The 25,358-nt window shown below is 48.1% G+C and overlaps 1 protein-coding gene across 1 annotated transcript in view; it reads left to right on the plus strand.

The window, feature by feature from the left end:
- Nucleotides 1-25,358, plus strand: part of ELFN1 (extracellular leucine rich repeat and fibronectin type III domain containing 1) — a 175,710-nt gene that overhangs the window by 79,038 nt on the left and 71,314 nt on the right. Inside the window, exon 2 of the mRNA XM_019512947.1 lies at nucleotides 10,519-10,692. The gene's annotated coding sequence lies outside the window, so the exon portion shown is untranslated. The remainder of the gene's footprint in view (nucleotides 1-10,518; nucleotides 10,693-25,358) is intronic.

Genomic DNA, 25,358 nt, shown 5'->3' on the forward strand with positions numbered 1-25,358 from the left:
GGGGGGGGGGGTTGTATGTGAGCAGGGAAGACCTTTTCAGGCTTTTTTTTTTTTTTTTTGACATCAGAAAGGAATAGAAGATGCACATCAGCCCCAATATTATCTCCATCCCCAGTCTTAGGTCACCTTTGGAAGAACAAGAATAGTTCAGTCTCATCCTCTCAGACCGTCCTTCCCTTACAAGCTTACTAAGGGCTACAGCTTCTACCCACTCCAGGCTGAAGCAGATCGCAAAATGAGCCTGCCTCTCTCTGTGTCACGGAGTATTATCCCCCTAGAAGATTTTTTTCTTTTAATTTCAATTCCTGTAGAGTTTGAAAAGCCCTTCAAGTTCACTTGGGCTGATGAATCGGTAATTGAGTGTACCTGTGTGATGGGCGCGCTCTGCATTTGTATCAGGCTGTGTTTGTTTTCCGCAGCTACAGATCACCGGGAGCTTGAGAGGCCTTTATAAAATCCTGCCAGGAGGCTGCCTTCAGCTCCAGCTTTGCCTTCCACAACTAGGCAGCTAAGGCCACCCTGATTCCAGGAGCTTCATGGCTTATTTAAAAACAATGAGATGTTCGTACATGGAAAAAAACCCCAAAACCATTTCTTGCCAGTCTACGGGTAGAGGGAGGTGTCAAACTGCTGCTGTCTTTGGTGCTTGCTCCCCTCATTCTTATCTCTGCCCCAGTGATCATCTCTGTGTTCTGCTCCAGATGCTTGAGTGATGGTCCTGAGGTTCCTCCTGCCCTCTGACTTCTTACCTCTTTCTGTCTCCCCTCCTGTGTCATTGCTCCAGGATAAATCAGCAGCTGGGCAGGTGCATTATAAGCGGGGGGCATTACACCTTCCAGTGCACGGGGCACTGTAAGAGGAGAGACATCCTAGATCTAATCTGGCCCTGCTAGAGACAGGAGCCATGGGGTTGCATTGGTGTGAGCACTGCTGCCCCTGCTGCTGTCCTCATGCTTCAGGGAGCAGCTCAGTTGTGCAGAGAACCTGGCTCAGCCACGGAGAGCAGTGGTGGTGAGCAGGTTGCTCCTTCTCCTGGCCATCAGGGAATATGGGGGGGCGGGAGGCGAGCAAGGAGCAAGCACTGGAAGGAGGAACCTGCTCGCTGCAGCCACTGGCACTCGGCTCCCCATGCAGCTGCTCTCCACAGTCCCCGACCATAGCAGGGCAGCAGTGGCCCTGGCCCCCACCTTGCCTTCAGGCCAGCTGTGGACTGCAGCAGTGGTTTCAGCAAGAGGCAGGATCCTCCCTTCATGCACCTGCTTTCTGCCCAGCTCCCTGGTATACCCCCATCACCCCAGGGGCTCCATGCTCAGAGGGGCTATGTATTGCGCTGCACCCAGCTTTCGTACATTATGGATCCATCCATGAATAGGGCTGATTCCCCAAAGATGATGCAGTGGAATATAAATTAACACCCTTTGGAGACTTTGTACCCTGGGGGCTTTTCTTAAGAAGGGCAGCTGGAGTGATTTCTGTGACAGCACAGTAGCCTAATAGACATTGGGGAACACTTTGTCCTCAACATTGGCACCAACATTAATCCCACTACTAGATGCCAGTCTGCAGACTTTAGTCTGCTTTTTCCCTGCTCAGGCTTGCTCCCCTGGCAAGATAGCTAAGCACATTGTGTGGGAGGAGGATGGATATTCAGACTTGCCAGCAAGTTTCAGGTTAGCAGCATTTGTGGCCTTCTCCACTTTATCCTCTGGGAATGGCTGAATGCTTAACTGGTGACCAGCACCAGATCTCCAGAGAAGTAATCATGCAACCCAAAGGCCGACTTCTCACTAAAAACAAATTCCAGCGTGTGTGTTTGATAGCCAGGTTGGAAATTCAGTGTGTGGCTTTTGTTTCATAAGTCCTCCAATCAGGGAGCAGAAGCAGAACCACTTAGCTTATGTCTCTCATCAACATGGCATGAATTTTGAATATGGAATATTTTCAATAAACTGTTAGGTTGATATTTGCATGGGGGGAAAATCGCATATTATTTCTATTAACAAATAAATGTGAGAACTTTGCAATCTGTGTGTGAACATTTCGTGTACATAAACCGAGGTGAAATCTGACAAGCAGATTATTCATTATGAGTCGTTCATTCAGCTCTAATTGCTAAGCTCAAACTACTGCTGGGTAGACTATGTGATGTCTTCGTAAGGTGAAGTTCAGAGAAGTGATGGTACAAATGACTCGGTGTTAAGTCAGTCTGTTCTCTGAGTGCAGAAAGAATTTTTAGTCTAGTTTTGTGACCTCCCCTCCTCAAAAAAGATCATATTAACATATTTTGGCATACTCATGGCCAAAATATAATGCACACCTTGGTTTTGAAAAGAAGAATGAGGGAAAAAAAGATCTTTCCTTGTGGCAAATAACTGAGTAGCAAGAGCTAGAGCAGAGCCTGCTCATTGTTCTGCTTCCCTTGACAATAACTGGCAGAAACTCTTCTTACCATAGTTATCACATATAACACACACAGAAATTCCCAGCAGCTGCTTTTGGGGGGTTTCTTTGCGGGGAGAGCATGTTGTAGGTAAGAAAATATGATACTTTCAGCTGATGTCACTAGGGAACTCAGCCATTGGAGAATGGGCTGTACTCTATTTTGGCTTGTGCTTGCTTAACAGAATTATTAAGTAAATTCTCTTTGCAAAATTGAGATCACGGGTTGTGTAGCACGTACATCTCAGCTGCCTCTAAACCTCACCCAGATGAGACGTTTGCCAAGTCAGACTGGGTAGTGATGGCATCTGACCTGGAAAGAACCAAAGCTTACTTGCAGATCTCAGGTAGAGTTTGCAGGACTTCCCCTTTGATGTGGGTGGAGGGGGAGCCGAAAACTTTGCCTCTAAATTAAAATCTTGGAGAGGAAGTCAATATGGAACTCCACCGTATCACTTTTATGATCGCTCTCCAAAATGGAGTCCTTAAAATCTCTCCTTTTCAGCCTTTCACTCAACACTAGCTGTGGATAGCAGATTCATTCTTCCAAAGTCCCTTCCATGATTTTTTCTTCTGCCATTTACAGGACTCTAAACACTTACCTAAACACTGAACCAACATTCAAATACCTGCATGAAAACACCTCTCGTAATGGCGGCACCTTAAAAACCCATTGTTCTTTCACTATTGTCCTCCTCTTTCTAGTTTAGATCTTAGGTTTCATGACTGACCTCCAAGTATCAATTGTTTTGCTGTGACACTTCTCAACCTTGTCTTTCTGATTGATTATTCAATTATGTTTTCCATTCTTCTGATGACTTACAGATTGCCAAGTAGATGCCCCTTGCATTTCCTCTGTAATATTAGGTCTTGGTTTCTCACAACTCACTAGCATTTATTCTGTATCTCTGTTCTCCTTCCATCCCTCAGTTGTCTTTCTTTTGTCTGCCTGTCTTCTCTGATGTCTGCATTGGAAGGGGAGGGTGGGGGTCTTCTGTGAGTGCTGTCCACAGTTTGATCAGAGAGATGCTAATTAAATCTGAGTTTAAAATGCAGAGCTGTAGTCCAGTTTCCCTGAGAAATAGGGACGTGAATTTTGTGACCAAGCATAGTAAAATCAGACTATGTATCCCTTAATCAATGGTGCATTTGGCAGGCAGAACACTCTGGAAGCATTCCTTGCTTATATTGGTCAGAGAAACAGTGCCAAAATTATGTGAGGAACAGCTGTATTTAAACAGGCTCCTAGCTACAGTGCTTCTGACATTGCTGGGGGTGAGGCCTAGTGCTCGTCCCAGATCCATCCATCTCTCTGTGCCTGTCTGAGGTTGTCCATCTCTCTGATATTTGTTCGAGGCTTGTCCCAGCTCTGTCCATCACTCTGACATTTAATTAAGTGCCCTGCTTTCCTAAATCGTACACAGAGTGTGTGTTTTCTCTCTGAAATATATCCTAGGTCATGCCTGCATCGTGGCCACTGTTGTTCTGTACTTCTTTATTCATTCTCTGGCACCCCAGATGGGAACGTTGCTTTGTAATGTAGGTAAATATGGAGACCCTGCCCAGAAATGCTTATAACTCAAGTTAAGAGAAGAACAACCAGAAGGGGAGGATGACACAGGGGAGGAACTGGGCAGATGGAGTCAAGGCAAAGACAGTAGGATCCTGTAGTCACTTAAGAGTGTAATGTGAATGTAATATGTGTAACACCCGGAGGAACTGGGAGCAGTCTGCAGAGCTGTGTTGACTGTTAATTTGGACTGCAACTCCCAGAAACCCCTGATGAATCGGGATTGCTAGTGGGAACTGCCGTAGGTAAGAGCCACAGGGGTGAAATTCCTCTGTGTGTTGCTAATGCATCCACAAAACCACAGGTCACATATCAGGGCACCATAATTGGGACATATGAGATGGGTGTGGCTGTCCTGCAGAAGAACCCTGGATCAGAGGGGTTCATTGCTGTAAGGTTACTGAGGTCAGACAAGAGCCAAAACCTTTGAGCGCCAGTTGATAGCCTTCAGTGAAATGCAGGAAAATTGGAACATGAGTTCAAGTCAAGTCATCATGGTCTGGAGCCTGAGTAAGTGAGAGCAGTGCCAAAAGTCCTATTGGAATATGCAGATGTACTCAGCCTTGGAGACCATGGCCTAGGGCATACAGACAGGCTTAACAAAGCACCAGATTAATACTGGCAACGCCACAGCTGTCAAACAGGGGCCTCGAAAAGTACCCATTTGTGGCACAGCTGGGGTCAAGCAGTGCTGTGACACCCTCTGGTGACTGCCCAACTCCTGCCACTTCACTTGGGCCCTTCCCTCTCACTGACCTGCCACACCTTGACGCTGTTTGAAGAGAAGAGTATGGGAGGCTGCCCAAGGCCTAGAAGGAACCTAGTCCAGTCACTCTCTGCTGGCGTCTGGGGATGCCAAGTGCCTTAGGGGCTGTGTTCATGGCCTCTGACCTCCGCTACACCCATCCCCATGCCTTGCAGGTGTTACCAGTTACCATCACTGATTGTTTGGCCCTTCAGGCCTCAGAGTCCTCATAGGAACCTTAGCCTTCCCAGCTTTGCCTCCTTTTATCTAGTCACCTTAGCCCCACTGTCAGGTGGCCTTGGCTTCTGAGCCAAACCCCTGTTGGCCTTCACCACTTGTCATCCTGTGTCTTGTTCTGTATGTCATCCTGGAGCATTGGTTCGTCTAATGAGATGGACTGGCAGGAGCCTGGCTCCTACTCGTGATCAACTTAGCTGGCCACTAAGTTGATCCATGCACTAGTAAGACTGGTAATGTATACCAGTGCAGAATAGAAATTGGGGTATGAATGTGGGGGGGGGTGTATTAAGCGCTTAATCAATAAATGCAGCATCTTACCCTATCCTCCTTTATAAGATCTTGCTGTTCTCTCTCTCTAGTAAAGGATTGGCCCACATGGCCTGTAACCTACTGCAGTCTGTCCTTCCCAGGTTGTGGGCTCTGGCCCTTGTGGCCCCAACTCTTCCCTTCTGCCTTTGCTTCCAATCTTGTGCAACTTGGCTCCTCTGGAACTCATTCCCCTGCTCCTGGAAGGACTTCCTGATGTGCCTCTCTGGCATACTGTGATCTTCTTCTTCTCCTGATAGTCACATTCAGTCCACCAGTTTAGTTATAACATAAAGATAAGTCATCTACCTAACCAAAATCTCCCCACTATAAGTGGACAAGCACCCTGAACAAAAAGGTGCACTGTCACTTTACCAAAATACCCATATCCCCCTGAGTAAACTAACATAAAGAGAAGGAGAGTTATCACTGTAACTCAAACTTCCCTGGCCTGGATGAATAAACATAAAGGAAAGACAAGCTATCACTGTCATGAAAGTCATTCCCTTCCTTGGGTAAACACCAGAGCCTTCCTACTCCGGAGTCCTCATTGCACTGCCCAGCAAATTCCAGTTCTGGTCCATGTACCCCAGCACATTCTCCCTTTGGAGACCTCAGCTCCCCCAGCCAGGCCCCTGTCTCCTGGTCTGCCACCCTTATCCATCTCCAGGGTGTTGCCTTATCAACATCAGGTGAATTGCAGGCTCCCACAAGTGTGTGCCCCTAGGGCTAGTGAGCTGCCTACTCCTCATCTGGTGCTACTTAAGTCTGGGGTCCTCACCCCTTGCCTCAGCCACTTGTCTGGTTATGCAGCAGGCTTGGCTGCATGCCTCCCTTTCCAGTAACAGGGGCCTCTAGCTCCCTGTTACACCATTCATTTCCAGCAGGTGTTTGATCCTAGCTGCAAGAGATGGAGGAAAGAAGCATCATCAGCCCCTCTGTCAGCCCATAGACTGCGCCTTTGGTTCTGGTACAGAAGAAAGGGGGAGGCGTGCAAGTCTGTGTGGATTATTGTAGACTGAATGATGTTAATATTAAGGATGCCTACCCCTTATCTTGAAGTGAAGACATGCTGGACCTCCTGGCCAAAGCTCAATGGTTCTCCACCTTTGATCTGGCTAGTGGGTACTGGCAGGTGGAAGTGCACCCAGAAGACAGAGCTAAGACAGCTTTCTCCACTAAGAAGGGACTTTTTGAGTTGAATGTTATGCCTTGGTGTATGTAATGCTCCTAGTACATTTCAGAGACTGATGGATATTATGTAAGCAGATTTTCAAGGGACATCCTGCCTGGTGTACCTGGATGATATCATTGTGATAAGCCAAACCTTTCAGGAGCACTTGCAGAAAATGAAAGTAGTATTTAAGAGGCTGAAGGAAGCCAATTGTACCTGCCAAATGTCAGCTTTTCTGCAGGGAAGTGAAGTTTTTGGGACATGTGATCTGCATGGAGGGGATAAGCCCAGATCCAGAGAAGGTGGAGGCTGTTAAGGTCTAGCCAGTACCTTGAAATGTAAGAGAACTGTGCAGCTTCTTGGGTCTAGCTTCCTATTATAGAAGATTTGTGGCAGATTTTGCTACCATTGCAAGCCCCTTACGTAAGCTCTCCAGTACAGCAAAGTTCATTTGGACCAGGGTATGTCAAGATGCCTTTATAGCGTTAAAGCGGTAGTTAATGTCATTCCCTATCTTAGCATATCCAAACCCTAAGTTACCCTTCTTGTTGGACACTGATGCAACTGATGTTGGCATCGGAGCTGTTTTGTCACAAGTTGAAAGAGGCCAGGAGAAGGTACTAGCCTATGAAACCTGAGCCTTAAATAAAGCTGAGCGCCAATGTGCAACTACAAGAAAGGAATTGCTTGCTGTGGTGACTTTTACCAAGCATTTTTGATACTTTCTCCTTGGGAGATGCTTCACATTAAAAACAGACCACTGTTCTCTCCAGTAGCTACACAATTTCCAACAACCTGAAGGACAGCTGGCTAGATGGCTAGAACAGATGGCTGAGTTTGACTACCAAATAGTGTGTAGCCCTGGGAAACAGCACCAGAGTGCTGATGCCTTGTCCCGTAGGCCTCGCATAGTGGAAATTGAACATAAAGCTGAAGCAGTGGGCGTACAGCCACTGTCAGCAATAGAGACAGCCAGGGGTGAACCAACCCCGAATACAGGGGAAGCCAGAAGCTTGGCAGATCAGTGTAAAGACAACAGGAAGATGCTGACATTGCAAAACTAATAAAGTAGAAGAAAATCGATAGTGAGGAGTTCCCTGAAGAAGGGCAATGTCATCTGTGCCTGAAGGGGTATCAGGTAGTATGGCCTGAGCTAAGCATTGGGCAAGGAGTATTGGTGTGAAAACTTCCATAATCTGTGCAAAGAGCCAAGCTTATTCAAACAGTGGTACTAGGGAAGGAAGTACCGACAATTTTGCAATCACTATATGATTCCAGTACTGGGGGATCATTTGGGCATGGAGATCTCTCACAAGGTCCGGTCTTGGTATTTCTGGTTGGGTTGGATAAAATCTACTGAGGACTGGTGCAGGTCATGTGAGGTGTGTGGTGCCCAAAAAAGACTGAAGAGAAGTCCCAGGGTCCCCATGGTCTTCATCCAGGCTGGCCAACCCCTGGAATGGATAGCAATGCATATCCTGGGTCCCCTACCCATTACACCACATAGAAACAAGTATGTTTTAGTAGTGGCTGACTAGTTTTCCAAGTGGGCAGAGGCATACTCTTGCCCTGATCAGGAAGCTCAGACTGTGGCAAAAGTGTTTGTTGAGAGATTTGTGTGTTACCATCATGTACAATGATCCCTACACACTGACCAGGGGAGGAATTTTAAATCTCAACTATTTCAACATATGTGTGACCTTCTGGAAATCAACAAAACTGCACCACATGGTATCACCCCCAATTTGATGGATTAGTGGAAAGATTCAAGCATACTCTGGTTGACTTGCTGTCCTCCCTGATGAAAGACAATCAGATGGAGTGGAATGAGATACTCCCTTATGTCATGATGGCCTACTGGAGCAGTGTGCAGTCATCTACAGGATATATAGCATATATGGGGAGGGGTTGGATGGGAGATTTGCCTGCCTGTTGATGTTGTTTCTGGAGTAACTATATCAGAAGAATTTAACAATCCATCTGAATATGTTACAAAGATGGAGGATATCTAGTTCATTTAGCCAAGCTGTTAAGAGACATCAGGCTGGAGCCACACAAAGGAAAAAAAAACTACTATGACCTCAGGGTCACTGGTGTATGAAATGGGAGAGTTGGCGTGGGTACAGAACCAAACTAGGAGGGCAGGGTCAGTGCCAAAAGCTATGTAAGGAGTTCAGCGGCCCTTATACAGTCATTAGGAAGTTGCCTGAGAGTGTCTATACACGTGCTGTGGGGTGGAGGCGTGGGGCACTTTGATTAGACCAGCTCTGAGAGCTGCTCTAATTGCAGTGCCCACAGTGTCATGTGTATTCAGTATCCTGCTCTTCAAAATGGTGGTAGGGGCACTGTAACTAAAGCATGTTCAACGAGCTTTAGTTAAAGCGCCCCCACCACCATTTTGAAACACGGGGGCACTGAATACAGGTGATGTGGAGGCTGCTGGAGTGTGCTAATTAGCACGCTGCAGCAGACTTGATTAATTGAACCTGCTTGGACACAATTAGCACGTCGGAGCAGAGCTCCGTCACATGTATAGGTGCCCTGAGGTGTTATATGAGCTGGCAAGCAGGCCTGGTGGACAAACATCTGTAGTGTGCTATGATCAGAAGAAATCCTATGTGTGTTCGCAGGACAGAGACCCTGGCCTGACAAAGGCGCTAGGGAGACATGCTCGTCAGCAGCCAAAATGTTGGCAGAGGTCTCACAACAGAACCTTTACTAATACAGCCCCCCATAGAGCGCAGCCAGAGGATGCTTCTGGACCAAGAAACATAGGGTGGGATCTGCGGGCTCATGGAAATGATAATGAGGATGAATGAGCATCTGGGATAAGATCAAGGTTAGGTACAACAGGGGATACCCAAAACCTACCAGTGCCAGTGAGGGTCCACACCCCTGAATCCAGATGTTGACAACAGTGAGTGCGGAGAGCTCCCAGGTTGCTTAGGGACTATAAGGTGTAACTTTAGTTGGATGTGGGGGCGCATGCAGTTAAAAGGGGGGTGGGTAACATAATGTGAATATAATGTGTGTAGCAGCAGGATGAACCAGGGGGCAGTCTGCAGGGTTGGGCTGACTGTTCGTTTGGACTGCAACTCCCAGAAACCGCCAGGGGTGTTGAGACTGGGGTAAGAGAGAGCAGTGTGTGGGTAGAGCCGGGTCAGTCCTGCACGGAGGAGTGCACACTGGAGCTGGAGTCTCACTGGCTCAGTCAACCAGGGCTGTGGGCTGACGGAGCTGGGATCAGACTTGGGGGCAGCTGCCAGCTGCTGTTTGAGCGCTCTAGGGACTAAAGATTTGCTTGGGGACACTCTGTGTGTGGGGGGGAAATTAAGGTGCTGAGTGTTTGTTAGCGCCGTGTTGATATTTGCTTGCCTTTGACCTGTTCCCCCCCTTTGGCCTGTTGGCTTGTGACCCTAGCCCCTATGATTTTCTGTATAGAAGTGGGAGCCCCCCCTTGCTTCTTGTGCCTGTTTCTGGGCCTGCAGGGCTGGCACAAGAGGCCAGTGTATGTATTTTAAGACTGTTTAAAATCTGCACAAGACTGGTTTTCAGACGTACTGAGGACCCACCGCTCCAGTGTACATTGACCTGTGCCCCTATATCTAATTTAACAGTTACTATTAGTCCATTGACTAGTCCTTCGTCAGGTCACTGATGATCTCTGTGAGCCCCAGACGCACCGTGCTTGTCCAAGCCAGCCCATCTCCTTCAGTCGCTATTCTGCATTTCTCCCATTGTTTTTACCTCTATTCCACGTCCCCCCTCTGCTCCCTCATTTCTGATATCTCCTTTGTACTTCCTCCTCTACAATGGCTGGTTTGTTTTTCCTGTTGATTTACCACCTCCAACAGCTGATCTTATAGCTGATATGAGTCCCTTTTGTCCTATTTTGGTTCATGTTTGATGTCTTTCCCATTGTCTCTGATCCATTATATTCTCTCTCTCTGGTGATTGATCCATTGTTTTCACCAACTTCTTTTTCTTTTCTTTTCTTTTTTTTACACCTCTGATGTATTTCCCTCTTTATATTTTTCCTTGCAGTTGAAGCGCTGGGCTTGGTGACCCATCCTCAAGGATCCCTAATGTTGCACCCACTGTGCCTGTCAGCAAAAAAAAAAGACTGAGTAGACAACCTTCATGACTTTAGTTGAAGAAAAATCCTTTGGACTGCAGCTTTCTGATGTCAGGAACCAGCAGCAAAGCACAGGCAGGAAGGTAAGAGGTGACCTTTTCAGTCAGACCTGTAGTGCACAGGTAGGGGTGGAAGGGCTGGGGAAGACCGGGCAGTGGGGGAGGACTGCACAGGTGGGTCACACCCGTCATTGGTGGCGTCTGGGTACGTGGAAACAATGTGCGAGGGTGATCTCACAGCTTTGGATTCCCAAAAAAGTTCTGGGCCAGTGAATACCATGGCATGGATAAGGGCAGTGATCCAGAAAAGGGTCTCTCCCATTGCTTTCTGAAAACTCACACAGCCTGGTATCATTCTGAAAAGGCCCCTGTTCAGGGTGCAGTCCAACTGTGTACCTCGTTCACCTCCATGAAGAAGCAATGCATGGGTGAAACAGTTGGCTCTGCCCTCTTGTTGGAGTGCGCTGGGAGTAGGATACACCATAGCAAAAATCTCCCACGTGGCAGTCAGTGTACTTGGCCACGTGTCTTGAGAACTTGTACAACCAGGGGAGCATTTTGTAGCCCGACCTGGTCTTCAGTCGTAAGAAGTGTTACACAAGGCAGTCCCAGCAGCGTGCCCTGGGCCACACCACCCTGTCGTCGCGCTGGCTGCATCTGGGTTTACCTCGAGAATCGTGTCCGTAAATGATTAGAGATGGGCCCGCGCTGCCCAATCCAGACATCCTGCAAATTCAGAATGTATTCAGAACCCCAGCTCAGAACCAGATCTGCACTTTGCAAATGGATCACGTCTTTAAGCGAGTTAGGAGAAAAAACCCGAGCTGCAAAGTGTTATTGTCTGTAGTGAATTCAGAGAGGGAGCAGCGCTTTGCAGACCCTGCTGCGAGGAGCAGCTCGTTGAACAGAAGTAAACAAATACAACATTTGGCAAATGCTGCCTTTGTTATTTCTAAACCTCTTTGGTGTTTTGTTACATGTAAAGAAAAATCACAAGTGAAAAACTGGCAGTGTTCGGATTATATATTAAGGTATCCAGCCTTCCAAAATACTCGCTCAGATTTGCAGGTAGGTAGCTGTGTCTACCCTACAGTACGCATGTGAATTAGTAGCCAAGTATCCTTATTTGCTGAACAGGGAGTAGCTTGAAAATGGTTGAATCAAGCTGAATTCTTGAAAAATTCCTGTCTCCTCCCCTCCCTCAACACGATATACGACCCGCTTGGCTATGCAGTAATCATGGGCATCTCTTGACTCCTGAATGATGACCCTTCCCTCTAAAACACAGCTTTGGAAGAGAGAACTGGGTGGGTTTCTTGTCTACAATGAATTTGCATTCTCCTATTGAATGTTAAGGAATGCAGAGAGGCTTTCTTCCTTTTATTTCTCCCAAAGCAGAAATAGAGCATCGACTTTCAGCCCGGCTTGCACAGAATTGTGTTTTACAAAGCAGAAAGAGAACATTAGGTTCACATCGCCAGTGTAATTTAGTTTTCTAAGACTAGAGTTTGCCATGTGTTTGCTGCTGAAATGACTAGCTACGTAGAGCTCCAGGAATTTTTCTTTCTCATATTCACCTCGATCCCATTAAAAGAGTTTTCTCCCATCCATCGAGAGAGAGAATTTTTGTATAAAGAGGTGCAGTCAAGCACTTTTTTTCGGTACCATGCAACTTGGGTTGTTTTTTTTTTGCCCTGTTATTATTCAAAATGTGCTTTTTAAGAGAACAAAAGGGAACAGGTTAATGGAAACAAATTTCTGTAGGAAAAAGCCCAGCTGGATAAAAAAGATTATTTCTGTTATTTCTGGGGGAGACAGGTGAATTTGAGTAAAATGGGTCTTAAAAAGTGAGCTTAAACTTCTCTTCAGCATGGTGCTGAGACTGAAAAGAATAACAACATCAGGGATAAACTTTGCTCAGAGCCCCCATTTCCAGTGCAATCAGGTTTATGACAACTACTTTATTTCCCTGACTATCATGCCTCCGCTTTTTCCCTCTCTCCTTTTTTTAAAAGAGATTTAGTGCTGGTGAGAGGTATTTATTTATCAGCCTTTGAGACAGGCAATACAGACGGCGGTCCACGGGTCAGGAGGAGACTGACAAATAGCAGTCTCGAAGCGCACAAGCAGGTGTGGAGGCCAGATGGAAGGCAGACAGGGAGAGATGGGCAAAACCCTGCACTGGGGTAAAATTTGCAGAAGCATCTGAGTGATATAGGGGCTATGCTGCCTCTCTGCCTAGCATGCTGCTGAGAAACCCCTCTTTCCTCCCCCCGTGTCTGCCCTATGCACCCCAGGTTGAGGCACTGTAGCCACTTTAGAGCACCCTGAGCATGCACCTACTGTCTCTGCCTCGAGGGTGCTCATGGGGTCCACACCACGCTCAGGGGTATACATTGCTTTACCTCTGGGATTTAGCGTGTGCCAAGCAGGGGCAAGATGACTGTGCGTGCTTCATGGCAGTGCTTCTGGGCTTTGAAAATGCCTAGGATCTCCCCTAGGATCAAAACCATCACTGAGCCAGTGGAGGTTGTGTGTGCAAGCAACACAAGTGCTACCCCAAGTCACAAACAAAGCATGAGGCAGGACTGACTGGCAGGTGCAGTTTGGGGCTTGCTGGACACAGACCCAGAGCCCGACAATGATTTACAAACATCAGTGTTAATGCAACAGCCTTGGGACCAGAAGGACAAACAGCAGGTCTCTTATCTGGGGCTGTAAGCCTTGCCTCTTGAGAATACTTACCCGTATATCAGAGACTCCCTATTGAGGCTTTACATCAAATGTTGGGCTATCCAGGGTGCAAACTGGGACCTGCAGCCAGCAAAGGATAAGAACTTGGGGCTGCCCCAAAACAAGAGAATATAAGTTTGTCTGGATAGTGGTGATGCTCAGTAATTTCAAATCAGGCTCTTTGGACACAGCAAGCAAGAGGGCTTTTGCTCACTGCAGAGTGTCTAATTATGATTAATAGCCATCTTGTCTCACTGTCTTCCACTTTCTCCTTGTCCAGCCTCTTCAGTGTTGGCTATAAGCAAAGCCGGGTCAAATGCTGCAAATCCAGATCTTCCTTCCAATAACCTCCCACCTGTTTTTTATGGCACTTGCACTCTGTTTTATTGACTTCCAATGGGCAAATGCACAAGTGAGTTTGCAGTCACAAGACTGTTGGCAGAAAGGGAAAGAACTGCACATATTTGTGCAAATAAGTATTTGTATACTAGTTAGCATTAGTGCAGCCGCCTCAAAGGACTTAATGGCGTAAGGACCCAAAACAATAGCACGTGACCTTGCTAACCAGTTGCATGGCATAGACAGGTGAATTCTGCATAGTGAATGTCTAAGATGGCAATTTTGGCAGGTGTCAGGGGGGGAGTAACCCCAAGACTGACATATGTTTGTATGAACATTTTGCCAATTGATTTCAAACAACCTAACAGATGAGTCAAAGTCTAAGCCTGCTCTGGGCAATTCAGAACATTCATCAATTAAATTGTTTGCTGTGAACAGTTTGGCCCTATCTAGCTCCAGGATTTCAGCCTTGTTATTTCCCTGGCAGAGGGCACAGGCACCACGTCCATGAACTCTCACTGCCAACTTCTTCCCCTGCTAAGCATTTTCCAGGCTATCAACACTGCAAAACCTGCCAGTCGCGTAGACTCTGGCCTTTTCAGTGCAAGCCATTCATTTAAACCTAAGGATCTGTAAATGACTCCATCTGCTAAGTGAGAGAAAGATTATCACAAGAGTTATAGTGGCGCCCTTGAGTTGTAACCTTTTTATATGAAGGGTTGGAAGAAAGGGGGATTGTGAATGGCTGACAGTGGTTTTAGACCACCCATTATTTTGGGTGGCCTTATTTTTATTTTCATTAGCTAAATAATAAACTTGGCTAAAAGCTGTTACCCTCTACCAGCTGCTCAGTAACCTGTGGTGTGAAACAATGGTGGTCTCCTTCTTGGTGTCGACTGCTACCACCTCCACAGCTGAGCTCCCTGTAGCCTCAGCAGGGAGACCACGGATACTAAAGATCTTTCTCCCCTCTCGCAGTGCTCCGTTTGGTAAAGAAGCACATTGTGAGATAGGAGGAGGGTATGTGGAACCATGGCTTATGTTGCACCTTTTCTGTAGCCCCATCTCCAGGGCTGTAGACCTGGCACTTCCTCAGTTCAGATTTATACTGTTTCATTTCTGTAGTCTAGTCCAGAGATGGCAAATTCGTCTGGCTCCAGGGGCTAGATGAGTGTCCCGGAGCTGGTTTGCAGGCTAGACTGAGACTCTGGAGTGTCTGTGGCACCGGATCCAGCCCACATGCCACAGGCAGCACACACCAGAGCTCAGGGCCAGCATGGGCACCACATTCCCCACGGCATGCGGGTTGGATCCAGAACTGCAGGCAGCACAAGGGGTTGGTCTGGGATGCCACATGCAGCCTATGCCCTGGACCCCCTGTACCATGCCTAGTTCTGGGTCCAACCCATGCACTTGCTGGGCATACAGCTCTTGGGCTGACATGGCATGTGCACTGCCCACAGCCCATGGCCTGGACCTGGTCCATGGGTCATATCTTTGACACCCCTGATCTAGTCTGTCTGTTGTCTGAATCACAGGGTTTGAAGGGACATTATAGGTCTTCTAGTCTAGCCCTTGAACAGAGGCAGGATTTATCATTTCTAAACCATCGCCAAGACAGTCCTAGCCAGCCTCTTCTTGAAAACCTTCCAGTGAAGAAAACTCCACATTTCATTCATTCATTCATTCATGCTTTGTTCTTGTATAGCAACTTTCACCCACAGATCTCAAATCTCTTCCCAAGCGTGGTAAATTTGAATGCAGAGATAAGGAAACTGAGCTACACATAAAGCAAATAGCAGTAATTCCAGAGGCAGCATCAGTTAGGGTCACTGTGCTGGAGCACATCTGGCCTTGCTGGTGGCCCATATTCATTCTGCTACAATTGTATACTCTGTCCTGTGCTAGGGCCCTGCCACACCTTCAGATTAAAGCTAGATAGAAACCAGCTATAAAGTTGTTACAGATTTTTCAAGCACTAACTTTGTACCTGGTTGGCTCTTTTTAGCTAGGTTTTCTTTTCTGTAGCTTCAGTAAGTCTGTGCTTAGACTTGCAGGCACAAGCCAGTAGGACACTTTTCTGCCATAGTGGTGGCTTTAGGCAGAAGAGCCCTCACCATTATAGAGCAGCATGGTTTGAGCTTCCAGCCCACACACACGCCATAATCTGCTGTCAGATACCCTGTCCTGTCTAACTCAGATCTGGGCAACCCAGCCTCTAGCTAGGAGCCTGCGACCAGAGAGGCGAGGTGGGCTGAGTTCTTGAGGGGACCATATTGTGGGGGGGCTCAGTGTGAGCATGTGTTGTTGTAACTAGTTGGTGTAAATAGTTTCACAAGTAGGACATCAAAATGGTTGGGGTTGGGGTTGGGGCTGGTCCTGCTTTGAGCAGGGGGTTGGACAAGATGTGACCTCCTGAGGTCCCTTCAACCCTCATTTTCTGTGATTCTGTGCTCTTTTTACTTGAAGGGGAGATAGCAGTCTGGGCCTGCAGAGACTGCTGTCTGATTGCTTCCCCATGATACCGGCTTTACTTGGGTGGGTGAGTGTTATCTGTGGGTTAATACTGAAGTGTTGTAACAGTGGGGTTTCAGGGGTGGGTGACTGCCTGAGAACAATTGCCTGAGGAGGAGATGCTGCAAAGCCAGATCTTCCTTCCAATAACCTCCCACCTGTTTTTTATGGCACTTGCACTCTGTTTTATTGACTTCCAATGGGCTCTGAGAGCTGGAGGGAGAGAAAAGAATAGAACCATGGAAAATTAGGGCTGGAAGGGACCTCAGGAGGTCACATCTAGTCCAACCCCTGCTCAAAGCAGGACCATCCCCAACTAGATCATCCCATTCCCAACTAAATCATCCCAGCCCCAACTAGATCATCCTGGCCAAAGCTTTGCCTAGCCAGGTCTTGAAAACCTCCAAGGATGGAGCTTTCCCCACCTCTCTGGGTAACCTTTTCCAGTGTTTTACTGCCCTCCTAGCAAGAAAAATTCCTCCTAATATCAAACCTAAACTTCCCTCACTGCAACTGGAGACCATTGCTCCTTGTTCTGTTATATGGCAACACTGAGAACAGTGCAGCTCCATCCTCTTTCAAACCCCCCTTTAGGTAGTTGAAGGCTGCTATTAAATCCCCCCTCAGTCTTCTCTTCTCTAGACTAAATATAGACTAGTCCCAGGGAGAACAGAGTGGAGTCCAAGGAAGGACAGAGGGAGCTGCACTGGCACAATAAAGATGGTTTGTTTGGAGGTGAGCAGGTCTGCTGTGCTGTTTGAGATGTTGGCATTCTGACCCCATCCTTGATGAGGAAAACACCCCCCTTCTGAGAGCCCACCAAAAGGAAGGAGCTCTCCAAGGTGGGTTGCTACAGATTGCTAGGGAAGCTAGGGCCAAGGACAGCCAGGGTCTTAAAGCCAAAGGCTTGCCTCTATAGAAGCCACTCCAGGGCTGGTTTCAAGGGGTTCTTCAGGATAGGGACTGCTTCTTGGGGAGTGCTGAGGCAGAGCTGTCCTTGAAAGGTTCATGATCTGTGACCAAGCCATTACTTGATGTCACGTGGGAAGCTGAAACCTCCCACGATGCATACAGGCAAGTATGCAAATGCTGCATATGGCAGTGGAGGGCAACTCCTTCTGGATGCCCTTAGTGAGCCAGCTTTTAGCTTGAAACTCTGAGTACTCCTGTCTTTGCCTGCATAACAGCAACTGCACGTAGGCCTTAAAGTCACCTCTCCCTTTTCAAAATCAATGTACTGGACTGGACTTGCCTGACCTGCCGTGCAAGCAAAGGCCGCAGGCTGCCAGTGGTAGTATGACTGCAGTGGTGTCTGGAGGCCCAGTCTCTGGACTCTGGAGAGCCCAGTCCTGTCCCCAAGTTGCCCAGACTGTGTGTTTAGGGAGCAGATATTTGAAGCGAGGCATGTGCAGGATGGGGAGCCTTTGAATGCAGTACCCACAATCCATCCTGACACACTGATCCTGCAAACGAGTTTGGTGGAGAAGCTCTGTCCTCTCTGTTTCTGCTATATAATGATCATACCAAAGCTAACCACTCGAGAAGGCTCAGCTGCTGGCTGAGATCCTGGCAGCTAAAGTGCCTCTAAAACAAAAGGCAAGGACTAAATGCTGTCAAGTAAAACTCAGAGTGAAGCATTTGGCTGATGGGATTATGCTGCAACACCTACCTGGCCATGGTGCGAGATGCAGAAGAGCTCATGCCCACTCCTAGCCCCTCAGCGAGATGGCGAGTTCATAGCACAGTGATGCAGAAAGGAGCTAGCCCCGCCGCAGCTCATCCTCACAGCCCAAGCCTTCAAGCTCATTAGTTCTTCACGATGGAAATTAGCCACCAGCTCACCTTTCCTTGTCTCCTTCATCCCCGTCCTCTGTGTTTCTCAGCCATCGACATTAACACTGAGACGCTGGCACCAGCTTTGAATGGATTTTAATAACCCCATGCAGGCCTACATTAACAAACCAGTGTGAAATGTGGGATGAAAATGAACCTCATGGAAACCTGCCTGTTAATGTGTCTCCTTCAGCCTGGCTGGCTGGTCAAGGGCTATATAAGGTAGCGGAGAAACTCTACCCTAAAACCCCATTAGACCCACTGTTGAGTGCTGCCTCTCTGAGTTTAACATCCAGATTGTGGACGCAGGGCCAATGGTGACTCAGGGCCAGGCTCACTTGAGGGACTGAAAAGGTTTCTACCAGTGCAGATCCTGGCACAGGGCCCCTGGTGGCAGGGAGCCTGTTGGAGTGGGGCTGCCATGGCACTGAGCTGCTGCAACCATCCTGCCACCAAAGGGTCCCTACGGCGCCAGCAAGGTCCACAAAGTGAGGGGCATTGGCTGGGTGACAGGGCTGGATTGATTCAGCTAACCTCTGCCAGCTGGGGCTGCTTATGAGCCTGCATATGCTGCAGCAACCTAGAGGGTAGGATATTTTTCCCTGTGGCACAGGGACTGTGGTGGTCCAGAGGGACAGAGCTTGCGCTCCTCTACCAGTGAGCAGATCTGGCCTGGAGCCTTAGAAGCGGAAGAGAGCTCGCTGTATATTTGTGTTTGATGGTTCCTATCAAATAAAGGCCCTGGTTTAATAGAGCCCCGTGTAGCCAGTATTAAAATTAGATATTGTGTAACCCAGCTGTGACATGAGGATAGTATATAAAATGTAACAGGAAGATTCAAAAGTGTCCCCAGGCAAGAGAGGAGAATTACTGATGTATTTACAGCCCCGCGCTGCACCCGAACCATAGTGCAGCTCAGGAACTGAAGATGCTGAAACCCCTTCTGAGACTGCGCCTGCATGGCAGGACTGAACAGGTCCCTGGCCGAGGTCCCGGTCCTATTAGCCATCCTGGGGGGCGTTGCCTTGGTTTATTGATACGGATGGGCCTAGGTTGCCAGATCAGACATCTGGCAGCCATCCTGGACTCCACCTTGAAGCCTGGGTTTGGAGGGAACAGGGATTCTTGTTTTGAAGGAAGCACTTGCATCTCAGCTCCTTCAGCCTCAAGTGTTTCAGACACTGCCCTCTTCCTCCCACTCTGAGAAGGAGTGCCACAGATTTACCCTTCATTACAGGCGCTGCATCTAAAGAGCGAGTGTTCATTTCTGAGCACTTGACGCTGCTCCAGGTTGTGCTTAGGTCTGAGCCAGCCCCCAGCTGTAGGTCACTTGTACAGTCACTTGCTTGCACTAAAGGCTACTTGGCCAGACCAGCAGATCCAGCCCCTGGCTACACTGCCCGCCATATCTAAGCACTGTTAGGGGCAAGGCAGCGATGATTTCCAGTTGTCATTCCAGTCCATATTTTGGCTTATATTTTCATGAGCATCTAGTGGATTAAATAACCAACCCGGGACACCTAAAATGCTGTCTCTGAAAATCAAGACCCCTCCCACCCAAAGGTGCCTCAGGTTGGGCACCCAAAAAGCGGGGGCCCAAACTCATGACACGCTGTTGAAAATTACAGCTCAAGTAGGAGACAAGATGTGCGCTAATGATGAAGTAGCATTTACTAGGCACATTTACACTAAGTACATGCAAAATAGCTTGATTCATGGAAAACATCTTCCGTTAAGCTCATTTGTACATAAAATACTAACAGATTGAGATTATGATTATAATGATTATTATTATTATTGGCAGTTTGCTTTTAAATGACATCGTTTTCCCCACACTCTCTTCCCTCTTTGGGTGAAGCTAATAAGCCTTAATAAAGAAGTCAGTCTTCATCACAGTTCCTCCTTCTCTTATACCCTTTGTATTTCATTGCTTCATATTTCCACCTGCCTCCTTTCTTCCCTTGCTGTCCTCCTTCCTTACAGTCGGAGAGATTTTCAAAGTTGCTCTGGGAGTTTCGTGCCCAGAAGAGCTTTAAAAATTCGACCCATCTTCTCAGAAAAGCAAGGCCTGGTCAACACTTGGGTGGGAGGCTGCCAAGAGAAACTCAGGCAGTACAGGAAGCAGGAGTAGTGGGAGCAGCTCTTCTCCTCTGAGTCAGGACTGAACTAATGTTCCAGCATTGGCTTCTGGAGCGCTGCGCTGCCGTAAGTGCTCTTTTGGATGACACAGAAGATCTAGGAGATCCGTATCAATTGTAGCTGTTACAATAACTGACAATTTGTGCAAGAATAGCAGCATTAACCTCAGGGTTGGCCACATTGCAACTTGAGTAATTAGGAATTGCTTCTCTTCTCATCTTTTTTTGCCCATTTTAATTGGACATAGCATTCTTCCTTGCTTCCTGTCCTATGCCAGGCCGTGTGGCTGTGCACCGTTCAACAGCGGCTCAGTCCCACTTGGAGGTGGCCACGTTTCCGTGGGCCGTAGGTGCTTGTTCAGCCTATGGAGTGAAGACTAGTACAAGGATGATGTTTCTGGCAAGCTTTGCAGAACCATGGCGCGCATTTTGATACCCAATTCTGATTCATTTTTGTGACATGTCCTTTATGCAGTGGCTTTGAAGTGCTCTGCCTTCTCACTGCGTGGACATTGAGGTTGGCTGGGTCTGTCTGTCAAGTGCCAGGCACACAAGGGTTTTCAAAAACTATACAGGTGATGGTAATTAGCATTACCGCGGCATTACAGCCTATTCCCTTCACCAAGTCCAAGAATACCTGTAATACCGTGGTAATGCTAATTAGCTCTGCCCATGTGTATGAAGTAAAGCAAACTACTGTGGGATCCTTTGGGATACGGGGATTATATGAAGCTAAGGAGTGATTATTTTCTCTTTTTTAATTTGTGGTTCGATGTTCCCTTCCTCACAGGAAATCACCCCACGGTACTAACTCAACCTGTAAGAAATGGGGAGAGCGAGAAACCCAAGGCTTTGCAGCCTCCGTATGGAGGAGAGGCGGGTGGGATGGGGCAGGCGCCTTCTCCAGTCTTTGCTTTCAAGCCAAGGCCCCGTGTTCTGCACTGTTAACTGGATGCTGAACAGCATTCCTCCCATTTGGTGTCTCCCCACCCCCACCACACACATGGGTTGGGTATGGAGCAGCTTCATTTCACCCCAATGAAAGTGGATTTCTGTCTGTCCACAAAGTACTCAGAGCCCAGGTGTGCAAATGCAAGCAGTGCTGCATGGATAAGCTGAGAGGTGATGGTTGTGTGTGTGGTGGGGGATCTAGGGGTACACTGATTACTTTGAGTTTGGACCACTGGATGCTAAGGGTGAGGGGCTGGCACTCCTGGTGCTGCTGCCTGGCTCTCTGCTGATCAGAAATATTTGCAAATTGAGATTCCTCCCCTGAACTGAAGGTAGGAACAGGTGAGGCAGGAGCTCTGTCTCTCTCATTTCTGCCAGTGCCATCTTGCATGTCAGCCAGCAGGTGGTGTGCCACGGAGGCTGCCGAGCGTGCAGCCCTCCAGGTCCTCGGGGCACTCTGCACGCTCCCGATGCACACGCTCTCCTTCCATATGAGATGTCGAAAGCGAGGTCATTATTTTGCCACCTGAGGGAACACCCGTCCACCGCAGAAAACTCATCAAGACAGCACCATAAAGGTTAGGATCTGTTCTTCAGCCAGGGTCTTTGCTCTTTTCCTGCACAGCAACGAGAACAGAGAGGGGTGCACTCGGAGAGAGGGAATGGAGTCCCAGCAGCAGGTCGGGTGCTCATGCCTCATTAATCCTCCACTGTCAGTAATGGCTGTTGCATTGTATCTATCAGGGTGTTCCTGTATCATTCACGTCTCTTTGGAAGCCAATGCGGCAGCAGTCTCTGAGTGGCTGAAAGTCAGTCCTGCAGAGAATAACAGAGGCAGTAATGAGAGAAGGAAACCTGTCAGGGAAGGGGAAGCGTGGTGTAGGAACATGGCGCTGACACTTTCCCAATGACCCTTCTCTGCTTTCCGCAGCACTGTATCACGGTGTCAGATTCAATCCAGCCAGCCCCTGTGGATACATGGGGGGCAATTTCACATCATTTAGATGCAACATCCTCTAAATGTCTCACATGAAGCTTTTATTTGAATGTCAGCCAAATTAAGAGTGAGTTATGCAGTCAGGCATGTGTGAAGAATTGTCACAGCTCTCAGTGCAGACAGAAAATCCCACTCATGTCCACCCACCAGCTCTCTGCTGAGCTCTCCCGTTCCTCTGCAGGCAGGAAGGGAACTGCCTAGAATATACCTGCCTGCACTGGACCGGACTGGGCTGGTCATCAGGAACGGCAAGTGAAATGTAACTCATTGCACTCACGTTCAGCAGCCTCTCCTGCAGCTAATCTGTGTAGTTCTGCCACACAGACCCAGCGTGTGTGTGTGTGTGTGTGTGTGTGTGTGTGTGTTTCTTGCACCCCAAGAAAGCAGCACTGTAATCAATCCTGGTTTTGTTTCCCCATCTCTGCAATTCGGAGGAAACAACGTGTCTTCTGATAACCACTCCCCCCGACAAAACAGAATCATGCTTGGGATTTTATAGAGCCTGTCAGTCTCCAGGTCTATCAGAGCGCTTTACATAGCAGTGACTCAGATACAGGTGTTGGTGGAGAAATTGTGCAGATAGATGCAGCAGCTGGCTTGCGCTTTGTCGTGCTGTGTGCATAACCTTGGCTCGCTGAACTCACTCTGCCTGAATGGCACCAGCCCACAGAATTCCAGCTCGTGATTCATACATCGAGCCCATAACGTCTGGATTTCTTCGAGCCTATCTCTTGGCATGCCATTGAGGATTGAATTTGTTTCGTCTGATTTGGAGTGCCAGCGAGGAGAGCAGGGATGGGGATTTTTGTGCTGGGGATGCTTAATGAGAGGGTGCTCAGTTCACCTTGCAATAAGCCATCAAGGATCCATCGACTGGCAACAGCTTCCGATCCCTGCTGCGCAGTCTGGATTCAGACTGGGGAGCACTTAGACAATAAAGGGATTAGATTTGTTTTAAAAACTAGGCCAGCTGGATGTACCTGAAGTTCACTCTCCCACCGTATTTGAAAGGGGGTGACACACCTAAAACCTGCTGGTGCAAATAATTCTGCTTATGCTTGTTTGTACATGCAATTTTAAGACCTTTAGAGGTCCAAGTGCCTGGCCATGCTCACAAATCTTATACCTGTAAGACCCTGAATTGCACAAAGTTCTTAATTTATATTGCAGCTATATTTTTGGCACCTGCAAATTAATACTGGTACAGGTTGGGCACAAGGGGCTGTATTTTCTAATGCACAGATGTCAGTCTGAAGGGATGGTGCAGTGAGGTCGCCATCAGTTTGACACATGCTACCAAATGCACCTGTAGTTATCTGCAGGTGCTGGAATACAGGTGTATAATTCCTACCTGCTTCATAGAAAGCATCCCTAAGTGACCTAATGTGCAACATTGTGAGAGTAAAATATGAGGTCTGGAAAAGGTCAGGCTGCAAAGCAGGCCTGTATCTCATTACCAGTCCCCTGAGACATTTACTTCATGATCAAATAAAATCTAAGAGTGTTGGATCCAGAATCCAAGGCACAGTAACCTTTAATTATAAGAATGGGATTGCGAACTAAAATATCAGAATCTAGCCTCGTAGCCAAGGGTATTTGGAGCTTAATATTAGAGGGCTTACCACCGTGGAATCAAGTGGGAATTCTCTCTCTTTCTTTTCCCTGGCTCCTACACAGGCGAAGCTGCTATTAACTTCCCTCCATAAGGTTATTGTGATTTGACCCCTTGTTCTAAGGGTCCGGAGCTAAACAGCTGGCACATAGGACTCAAGGACCCAGCCTCTGCCAGTGGAAGTAAAGCAGTGCCGTGACATAGCTGAAAGGTTTTCTGCTGAAATTGCACTGAAAGCTCTTCTGTCTTTTCGATTCCTGACACTTGTTTTGACAAAAAGTCGAAGGTCGTCTTCGAGGGGCTTTGTTTTGCTGCCATTCAAAGGAAACAGCAGCTTGGATTGTAACTGGCACTGAATTTTCTGACAAGTACCCGGGGCAGTGCTTAACACGGATACCAAGGAAGACAGGCCTAGAGAGCAGGAGACAAGGGAGGAGGTGCTGTTTGAAGGGTTTGCAGTGTGCCTGTTGGGTGCTTGCCACCCATCTTCGGGTCTTCAGAGGCATCCTCAGTGTAGCAATCCTGGGGGGCAGCCGAGTGGGGCTCGGTTTCTGATGGTTGAGGCAACAAGCACAGCTCTCCTTTCCGCTCTGCCTTCTCATTAACTGTGCTCAGAATCCAGTAGGACCGAATATTGAGTCGTTTGTGCTTGAGAGCACAGCGTGGTAATAACAAAAGTTGTTTTCTTCCCCTTTGCGTTTTCGACTGATAACAGTACATCCCATCTTCACACCTCCTTCCTTTCCCCAGCTGCCCACTAGGCCAGAGCAGATTTAAATTGTAGATGCGTCGTACTGTTGGACTGGAGTCAGGGACATGAGAGCGCTCCACGGAGCGACACGTAACTCTGAGGCCAGCATGCGTGGCGTCTTCCTCTCTCTGCCCAGCCCTCGGAGGATGAGTCTGGCACCTGGCACTGCCCAGATGAAATGCCAGGCTCTCTTGCTCACATGGCAGCAGCTCAGGCGTCTATCTCTAGAAGTCTCCCGCTCAGTCCCCAGTGCATCAGCCAAGGTGGCAGCCAGCAGAATTGCACAGTTAGATGTGGACACAAGCAGCAGATTTCAGACCTTCCCTCCCTGCTTAATGATGCAGGGGCTGGAGGGGGAGAAATGTGAAGGAAACCCGCTTTGTTCCCACAGCCGCCTTCTGCCCTGATGGGAGCCTAGGTATTGCCAGGATTTCAGATAACATCTTAGAAATCATTCAGATCATCAGCTTGCTTCTTCCTCATTGGCACCTCATTCTGGAAGAAGTACTGCTCGCTGAATGAAGACTCTTGGCTATTTAACGACCTGTCTCAAAAGTGCATGCATATTTCCACGCACACAGCTTTTGACTTGGAGGTCTTTCTTGTCTCGCCACTGCCCTCCCCTCCCCACGCACACACCCCACTTGCCAAGTCCGGCTTCAGGGGCAACAGCCCCTGACCATGAGGAATGAACCTCACCAGCCCATTAGGCTTCTCCACGACGGAGGGCCTCGCACAACTGTCATTCGCCCCAGTGTAAACTAAGGGGACTGAACTGAAACCAGTGGAGCTCCACTGGTATCAAATGAACATAAATGAGGTCAAAGCCAGGCCCACCGTCTTGAAGCTTGTGGCCTCCGGTTGGGCCAAGCATCTCAAAGG

The sequence above is a fragment of the Gavialis gangeticus genome, unplaced genomic scaffold (genome assembly GCF_001723915.1).
Source record: "Gavialis gangeticus isolate Ggan-Ray unplaced genomic scaffold, GavGan_comp1, whole genome shotgun sequence".
NCBI classification, from domain to species: domain Eukaryota; kingdom Metazoa; phylum Chordata; order Crocodylia; family Gavialidae; genus Gavialis; species Gavialis gangeticus.